Genomic DNA, 9571 nt, shown 5'->3' with positions numbered 1-9571 from the left:
AATAAAGTGAGAGATCATGTTGTTCCTGAAGTTCTCCTGATTCACCAAGAGAACTCTAGGTGAGAGGCATGGATAACTTAGGTCTTCCCGCACCATGCAGTTTACTAGCAATCTAACTGATAACTGGAAATGCTTCAACTATTCAGTATATATTTAGCCACCAGCAGGGGTGGGGGAACCAATGAAAAATTGAAAATGTCTATTTTTCTACGTGTAATTAGTGAAGATGCTTTGGACATCTGTAGCAGCTTTCAAACTGATGAGACTACTTTGACATTGGACACTCTGATGATAAAATTTGTGGAGTATTTTGTCCCAAGTAAAAACAAACCATCTGAGCGATACATGTCTTTTTCCAGTGACCAGAAATGAGGTGTTGGCTTCAACCGATAGTTAGCGGAGCTTCACGTGCTGAGTAAGTCCTGTGAATTTGGAGATTTGAGAAACTCACTAGTTAGAGACAAAATAGTTTGCAGAATTCTAGATGATGGACTCAGAGAAAGATTGCTGCATGAGAAAGACTTGAAGCTGGTAAAGGCTGTGAATATGTGTAGGGCAACAGAGACCACTCAAGCGCAAGGTGTTTTCCAAAGCAACAGCAGAGCAAAGAGGAAGGTTCAAACAGAAATGTGGAGGTAGGCACATTCCAAAGGCATGTCTTGCTTATGGAAAGTCCTGCAATCACTGCGGGAAGAAGAACCATTTTGCAAAGTGTTGCAAAGCTGGGGCTACCAAGTGAAAGGTGCAGACAGTTGATGAGGAAAAGGAGGAAGTCTTTCTAGATTCTCGACAGACTGCTGGTGCTGGTAAAACAGAATGGATTGTTCCAGAGACTGTGAATGAGACAGTAATTCCATTCAAGCTTGATGCCGGAGCCCAGGTGAATCTGTTTTCCATGGATGATGACAGGACTCTCAAAGTAAAGTGCAAGATTTACTCAGTGAAGTTAGAAGTGACAGGCTATACTGGAGAGAATGTTCCAGTAAAAGGGGGCTGCTGTATAGTGACCTTCAAACACAAGGGGTAGCACCTAAAGGCACAGCTACTGATTGTAGAAAAGAGAGTACAGCCAGTACTAGGTCTGAGTGATTGTGAAAGGCTCAACCTTGAGAGGCTTTGTAGTGGCTTCACCAAAGATGACCACACTTCACTCATGGAAGAGTACACAGAAGTCTCTGAGGGGTTTGGATGCTAACCTAGTGTACACAAAATTCATGCAGATGAGACAATTTGTCTATGCATGCAGAAAGGTTCCATTTCCACTTAGAGACAACCGTAAACAAGAACTAGCACGCATGGAACAGAATGAGTGGATTCTCACAAGCAAGAAGAGTATTATTCCCAGATGTTGAAAGGAGTAATAGCTGAAGAACCCATGCTGCAGTTTTATGATCTGGAGAAGTGTACTAGGATCTCAGCTGATACTTTCCGGTCCAGCCTTGTAGCAGTACAGGTTTCCCCCGCCATCCGAAGGTAGAGCGTTCCTATGAAACAGTTCGTAAGCGGGAATGTCGTAAAGCGAAGAAACAATTACAGGTGTCCCCCCGCTTTTTGAACGTTCGCTTTACGAAACCTCACTGTTACGAAAGAGCTACATTAGTGCCCTGTTTTCACTTTCAGAAGGTGTTTTCACTGTTACGAAAAAAAAGCAGCACGTGATAAAGGCAGCGCGCACCTTGAGCAGCCGTTCTCCCCCGGATTCTCACCGGCATTGCTTAAACACGTGCCTGTGAGCAGCCGTTTGCAAGATGAGTACTATGGTATTGGAAAAGCCTGAAAGAGCTCATAAGGGTGTTACACTTAGTGTAAAACTGGACATAATTAAGCATTTCGATCGTGATGAACGAAGTAAGGACAAAGTGAGTTTGGCTTGTGGAAGCTGATGAACATGATGTTGAAGAGGTTTTGGCATCCCATGACCAAGAACTGACAGATGAAGAGCTGATGCAATTGGAAGAAAAAAGGATAACAATCAAAACCGAATGAGTAATGATAAAGTACGACTTTAATTTTGAAAGGGTACGTCAGTTTAGGGGATGGTTTGAATCCTTACAAAGAACTGTGTGATAGAAAAATGCGCGAGGGTCAGCAGTCAAGCAAGCCTGCCACAGCAGACGACAAATCTCGACCTTCGACATCGAGGCGGGCAGAGATAGAAGATGACCTGCCTGCCCTAAAGGAAACAGACGACGACGAGATGACACCCCAGTGTCCCACCACCCCAACCCCCAGGCCACAGACGTACTGATTCGTGGAGAATGTAACGGTAGCTGGGAGACACACAGCACATCCTTAAGAAAAAAAGCGGAAATAGACATGTTAATTAATTAAATAAATAAATGGTAATTGCTTCTTCGCTTTATGACATTTCGGCTTACGAACTGTTTCATAATAACGCTCTACCTTCGGATGGCGGGTTAAACCTGTACCATTTATTTATATGGGAAAATTTTGTGAGCGTTCGCAGACCCTAAAATAACCTACCAAATCATGCGAAATAACACATAAAACCTAAAGTAACAGTAACATATAGTAAAAGCAGGAATGATATGATAAATACACAGCCCATATAAAGTAGAAATACTTTTCCACAACCATTGCCTGAACTGTTCTCCGTAGCGAAAATCTCACGCAAGCGCTGTTGGCAGAAACATGGCACAAGCGCTCTCCAGTAACCTTTAAGCTATGAAGCTCCCAAATCATACTAAATACCACGTAAAAATACACAGCGGATATAAAGTAGGAATAATATATGTACAGTGTAGTATCACTTACCGGAATTGGGAAAGTGTGGAGCGCACTGATGATGGTGTGTTAGGCTGAATCGTCGCAGGTTGGGTGGTGCAATGGCCCCACCCTCCAGGCCGCCTAGCGATACATTGCCGCGAAGCATGCAGTCGTACTGTGGTAGCCGGGACGCATCCAGCACATCTTTAAGAAAAAAGCCGAAATAAACATGCTAATTAATTAGGTGCCGCCTGGCACATAATTGTCGGCTCAGATCAGTGCCGATTGCCGATTGTGTCGCCTCTGATCTGGGCCAACAATTACGTGTGAGACTGCTGCATTCTCTGCGAATCGGTATCTGTCGGCGGCCTGGGTGTTGGGGTGGTGGGACACTGGGGTGTCATCTCGTCGTCTGTTTCCATTAGAGCAGGCAGCTCATCTTCTTCTATGACTGCCCGCCTCCATGTCGAAGGTCGAGGTTCGTCGTCTGCTGTAGTTGATGTGGAAGGCTTGCTTGACTGCTGAGCCTTGCGCATTCTTAGATCATACAGTTCTTTGTAAGCACTCAAACCATCCTGCAAATATCCCCTAAACCGATGTACCCTTTCAAAGTTATAGTTGTACTTTATCATTACCCATTCAGTTTGGATTGTTATCCTTTCCTCTTCCAATTGCATCAGCTCTTCATCTATCAGTTCTTGGTCATGGGATGCCAAAACCTCTTCAACATCATCTTCGTCAGCTTCCACAAGCCAAACTCACTTAGTAACACACATCAAAGTTGCTGGTGAACGCAGCAGGCCAGGCAGCATCTCTAGGAAGAGGTACAGTCGATGTTTCGGGCCGAAATCCTTCGTCAGGACTAACTGAAAGAAGAGCTAGTAAGAGATTTGAGAGGGGGAGGGGGAGATCCAAAATGATAGGAGAAAACAGGAGGGGGAGGGTTGGAGCCAAGAGCTGGACAGTTGATTGGCAAAAGGGATATGAGAGGATCATGGGACAGGAGGCCCAGGGAGAAGGAAAAGGGGGAGGGGGGAAAACCCAGAGGATGGGCATGGGGTATAGTCAGAGGGACAGAGGGAGAAAAAGGAGAGAGGGAGAAAGAATGTGTGAATATAAATAAATAACAGATGGGGTACGAGGGGGAGGTGGGGCATTAGCGGAAGTTAGAGAAGTCAATGTTCATGCCATCAGGTTGGAGGCTACCCAGACAGAATATAAGGTGTTGTTCCTCCAACCTGAGCGTGGTTTCATCTTTACAGTAGAGGAGGCCGTGGATAGACATGTCAGAATGGGAATGGGATGTGGAATTAAAATGTGTGGCCAGCAAAACGATCTCCCAGTCTGCGTTGGGTCTTGCCAATATATAGAAGGCCAGATTGGGAGCACCGGACGCAGTATATCACCCCAGCCGACTCACAGGTGAAGTGTCTGGAAGGACTGTCTGGGGCCCTGAATGGTGGGAAGGGAGGAAGTAGGATCTCCCAGTAGATCATCTTGCTGAACACCTACACTCTGTCCGCCAGAGAAAGCAGGATCTCCCAGTGACCACACATTTTAATTCCACATCCCATTTCCATTCTGATTTTCAAGCTTTGAATTTGAGTCCTTTACCAATGATGGGGGGTTTCAGCATATAGGTTCAAGCTCATATCGCCAAAATCAAACAGCCCGCAGACCATTCAGTCAAAGTAGTAAAGGGCCTCAGGAAGAAAGCGCAAGATGGATGAGAAGACTTTCACGAAAATCTGATGATTTACAGAAGTGCGCCACTGCAGAGTGACCTTTCACCAGCCCAATGCCGATGGGTCGACGCACACACACTAACCTTCCGGTGCATTAAAACCTATTGGCACCTAAAGGAGCACACAAGGTCAAACTGGCTGGTGAAGTTGATAGGAAACCAAACAGTATCATGACAAGACTGCAAAAAGTCTACCAGTCCTGAAGCCTGGAGATCAAGTGTGAATCCGAGATCATGATTCTGGCACATGGTCCATGTAAGGATATGTGCAAGAGGAAGTAGCTCCACATTCTCACCAGATCCAGACAGAGTGAGGACCACCTCTGAGAAGAGACCAGGTAGATCTATGATCATAATCTCCAACCCATAGCTGTCACATGTCAGTACACCAAAGGGGCCAGCATATGTAAAAAATGAACATATTGACCAGAGTTCTCAGAAAGACACAAATGCAAGGGTATATACCTGTGGAAACCAATAGCAGACCAAAAAGGACCATTAAACCACCTCAGAGACTGATTGAAAGTTATTGAGTGGATAAGGGACTGCAGTTGCTCATTAAAATTGAAGTTCAAGCGCTGAACAGTTGAACAGCTCCCACTACTCATTAAATGCTCCCAATGCTGTGTGCCTCAAATAGTCTCTGACCACAAGGTCAAGCTCCTGATCTTCACGTGTGGCTTAGCTACTACGCCCGGCGGAATCGTTTCTACTGACAGGAGAATGGACAGAGGCAGGTAACTGGCATCTTAAAACTAGTTGCTTCAGGGAGATGGGGCTTGTCAGCCAGTTGGCAGTTCATTTAGGAGAATGAAAACTGTTTCAAACCTCTGCTGCCTTGTGGCTATACCCATTCCTACAGAAAGCTTCAGGAGTAAACACCGAGGGAAAAATCCGGAGCAGAGGTTCCGAAGGCAGTCCATCGAGTTTAATGTTGACTGGCAACGCTGCTGGTGCCAAGCTGTATTTAGCTCTGCTGCTCCTTTAGGTTCATTAGAAGCATAGCGAGGGAGGGCTTGCTCTCCATATTGTGCGGCCCAGGCTTGCATATCTAACCAGCTAGAATGCCACATCCATGCTCGACCCTGACCGACGGAGGCCGCAGTTAATTATGCTGTTGCATTCTGTCAAGTCAGGTCAGGAGCTTGGCAATAACCTTCATTCAAGGTTTTGGAATTAAGATTTGTCCTACAATTCAGTAATGTTTTTCAAAATCTGAGATCAGTTTGTTAGCAGAGAGCAAAGACTAATGGAAAACTTTAGTGCCCTTTTGAAGGGTTACGTGTAAGATACCGTGCTTTGGGTAGTAATTTCAGCTGGAAAAGTAGTGAGAATAGTGAAGTAGCAGTTAGGGAGCACTTTGATGGAAAAGATTATGACGAGTCCGCAGGCTGGGATACTAAAGTAGAGCAGGACTACTTCTGAGGAAATTAGACAGGATCTAGTGAAGGTTGATTGGCAGAAGCTGTTTGAAAGAGAAGAAGCAAATGGCAAGTGAGAGATTTGTGAGACCGAGATATCAAGGGATCAGGTGGACTATGTTCCTTGTTAGAGTTAAAGATGAGCCTGGCAAGTTTACGAAATCCTGGCTGACGAGAGATATTAAGATCTGATCGAGAAAAAGAAGCATGCACTGGGTGTAGGAAGTTGTGGATGAGTGCATCCCTTGATGACTATATATAAAAAAAAGAATATTTTTAAGTGGAAAATCAGGAGGCCAGAAAAGGCCTGAGATGGATCTGGTAGGCAAGGTTAAGGAAACCCTCAAGAGGTGTATAGCTTAAGTGTAAACGGTTGGCTTGAGGGAACAGCAGGCCTGTCTATATCTTGCAGAGCAGGAGATGGGTGGGATTTTTAATGAAACTCGAGGCCCTGAAATAGTATGTCCTCGGACTTTGAGATAGACTAGAAAAGAGAATACAGAGGTCCTTGTAGAGATACTTCATCGTTAGCCCACAGTGAAGTTCCAAAATACTGGAAGACACCTAATGTTGTTCTGTTGTTTCAAAAAACTAGCAACCACAGGCCAGTCAGCCTGACATTAGTAGTGGGGATGTTACTGGAGGGAATTCTGAGGGCCAGGATCTAACAGCATTTGGATAGACAGAGTCTTCTGGAGTGTGTGGAAATCCATACTTGATGAAGAGATAACCAAAATGTAGATGAGGGTGGGGCAGGCAATGCTCTCTGCACTAGAAGGTTAGGTCCCATGGAATAAAGGGAGAGCTAGTGAGATGAATTCAAACTTAGCTCAGATGTAGGAAGCAGAAGGTAGTAGTTGGGGATTATTTCTCAGAATGGAGGCCAGTGACTTGTGGTGTGCTGCAGCTTTTGGTGTTATTTGTTATTTATATTAATGCTTCTGATGAAAAAGCACAAGGCTTGATCAGTAAGCTTGCTGGTGGCACAAAATTAGGAAGTTAATGGTGGAGAAGGTTATCATAGATTACAAGGGATCTTGATCAGTTAGTGAAGGGGCTGATGAGTGGCAAATCAATTTCAGTACAGGTAAGAACAGTATAAGGTGATTCAGGTTGGAAAATCAATTTCTACTGTGAATAGTTGACCACTAGGGAGTGCAATGGAACAGAGAAACCTAGCGATACAAGTGCAGAGTTTATTGAAAACAGCATCACAGGTAGAAATGGTGATGAAAAGGGCATTTAGCATGCTGGCCTTCTTCACTCAAGGTATTGAGTACAGCTGATGTTGGTGAAACTTTATACTTTATTGTTGCCAAACAATTGGTACTGGAACATACAATCATCACAGTGATATTTGATTCTGCGCTTCCCACTCCCTGGATTACAAATATTAAATATTAAAAATAGTAAAAATTAGTAAATATTAAAAATTTAAATTATAAATCATAAATAGAAAATAGAAAAATGGAAAGTAAGATAGTGCAAAAAATCCGAGAGGCAGGTCCGGATATTTGGAGGGTATGGCCCAGATCCGGGTCAGGATCCATTCAGCAGTCTTATCACAGTTGGAAAGAAGTTGTTCCCAAATCTGGCCGTATGAGTCTTCAAGCTCCTGAGCCTTCTCCTGGAGGGAAGAGGGACGAAAAGTCTGTTGGCTGGGTGAGTCGTGTCCTTGATTATCCTGGCAGCACTGCTCCGACAGCGTGCGGTGTAAAGTGAGTCCACGGACGGAAGATTGGTTTGTGTGATGTGCTGTGCCGTGTTCACGATCTTCTGCAGCTTCTTTCGGTCTTGGACAGGACAACTTCCATACCAGGTTGTGATGCACCCTAGAAGAATGCTTTCTACGCTACATCTATAAAAATTAGTGAGGGCTTTAGGGGACAGGCCAAATTTCTTTAGTTTTCTCAGGAAGTAAAGGCGCTGGTGGGCCTTCTTGGCAGTGAACTCTGCTTGGTTGGACCAAGTCAGGTCATTTGTGATATTGACCCCGAGGAACTTAAAGCTTTTGACCTGTTCCACTTGCGCACCACCGATGTAAATTGGGTCGTGTGGTCCGCTACTCCTTCTGAAGTCAACAACCAATTCCTTCGTCTTGCTGACATTGAGGGATAGGTTATTGTCTTCACTCCATGCCACCAGGTTCTTAATTTCCTCTCTGTACTCAAACTCATCATTACCCGAGATACGGCCTACAATTGTTGTGTCATCAGCAAACTTATATATTGAGTTTGATGGAAACTTGTCTACGCAATCACAGGTGTACAGTGAGCGCAGCAGAGGGCTGAGTACACAGCCTTGTGGGGCACCGGTGCTCAGAGTGATTGTAGAGGAGAGCTTGTCCCCTATTTTTACAGCCTGGGTCCTGTCTGTGAGGAAGTTGAAGATCCAACTGCAGATCTGAGTGCTAAGGCCCAGGTTCCGGCGCTTAGGAATCAGTTTATTTGGAATGATGGTATTAAAGGCAGAGCTGTAGTCAATGACAGTACAGTTCGAGTACTGTGTACAGTTTTCGTCACCTTGTTATAGGAAAGACATGATTAAATTGGAAAGAGGGAGACAAAATCTACAAGGATGTTGCCAGGACTATAGGGCCTGAGTTATAGGGACAGGTTGGCCAAAGTTCAAAGTGAATTTACTATCAAAGTACATATATGTCACCATATAGTACCCTGGGATTCATTTTCTTGTGGGCATTCTCAGTACAAAGAAACATAATGGAATTAATGAAAAACTACACACAAGCAAATAGAGACCAACAACCAATGTGCAAAAAGAAATATAAAGTAATAATAATAGATAAATGAGTAATAAATAATAATGAGAACATGTGGAGTCCTTGAAAGTGAGTCCATAGGTTGTGGAATCAGTTCAGTGTTGGGGTGCCTGAAGTTATCAATTCTAACCCTGTTGGACATTGGTAATGTAGAGTACTGCACGCCCAGTTCACTGGTCCGTTGGCATGACCAACAGTGGGGGAGCTGATTGGCCTTGGTTATGGCGCCGGCCAAGCCCTTGTGCCACATGTTGCATATTGCAGCCTCCAGGGAAGGAGATGCCAGGTGGTGTGGATGAGAGCTGGAGTCCATGCTGGGTTGGGGGCTGGCCTTTTCCATTTGTCATCCTCTCCAGAGTTTGCCTGGTGGAAGTCAAGTTCGATTGTACTTGTCTGTGGCTGTACTAGCAAGTGTTGAGGTACTGCTGTGTATATGTTCTGTGGGAAATGTGACTCCAAAACAACATCCCATGCACCATCAATCTACAGGCCATAACACTCAGGGACTTGAGCTAGATATTTTTTGTGACTGTATGTTTTTCTGCCATCGTAACTATATATGCACGTTCGCCCTGGGGGAACACTTTAATTTGGCTGTATACTTGTGACAATTAAACTTGAACTTGCTTCAGGAGCCTGATGGTTGAGGGGTAATAACTATTCTTGAATCTGGTAGTGTGGGACCTAAGGCTTCTGTACCTCCTTTCTGATGGCAGCAGCAAGAAGAGAGCATGTCCTGTATCTCCAGTCCCCTCTACTAAGAGAGAGTGAAAATCCTTCTCTGATCACCACTCACTCTGCTCACCAAAGCATGGTGCTCATCTAAGCTGGCACTTTGACCTCAACAGCACCAATTCCACATAACAGACTCTCAAAATGGCTACTCCCAAGGTAACTGCT

Source organism: Mobula birostris, chromosome 4 (genome assembly GCF_030028105.1).
Source record: "Mobula birostris isolate sMobBir1 chromosome 4, sMobBir1.hap1, whole genome shotgun sequence".
In the NCBI taxonomy this organism is placed as follows: Eukaryota; Metazoa; Chordata; class Chondrichthyes; order Myliobatiformes; family Myliobatidae; genus Mobula; species Mobula birostris.
The sequence above is the reverse complement of the archived record's forward strand: the minus strand, read 5'-3'. Positions refer to the sequence as shown.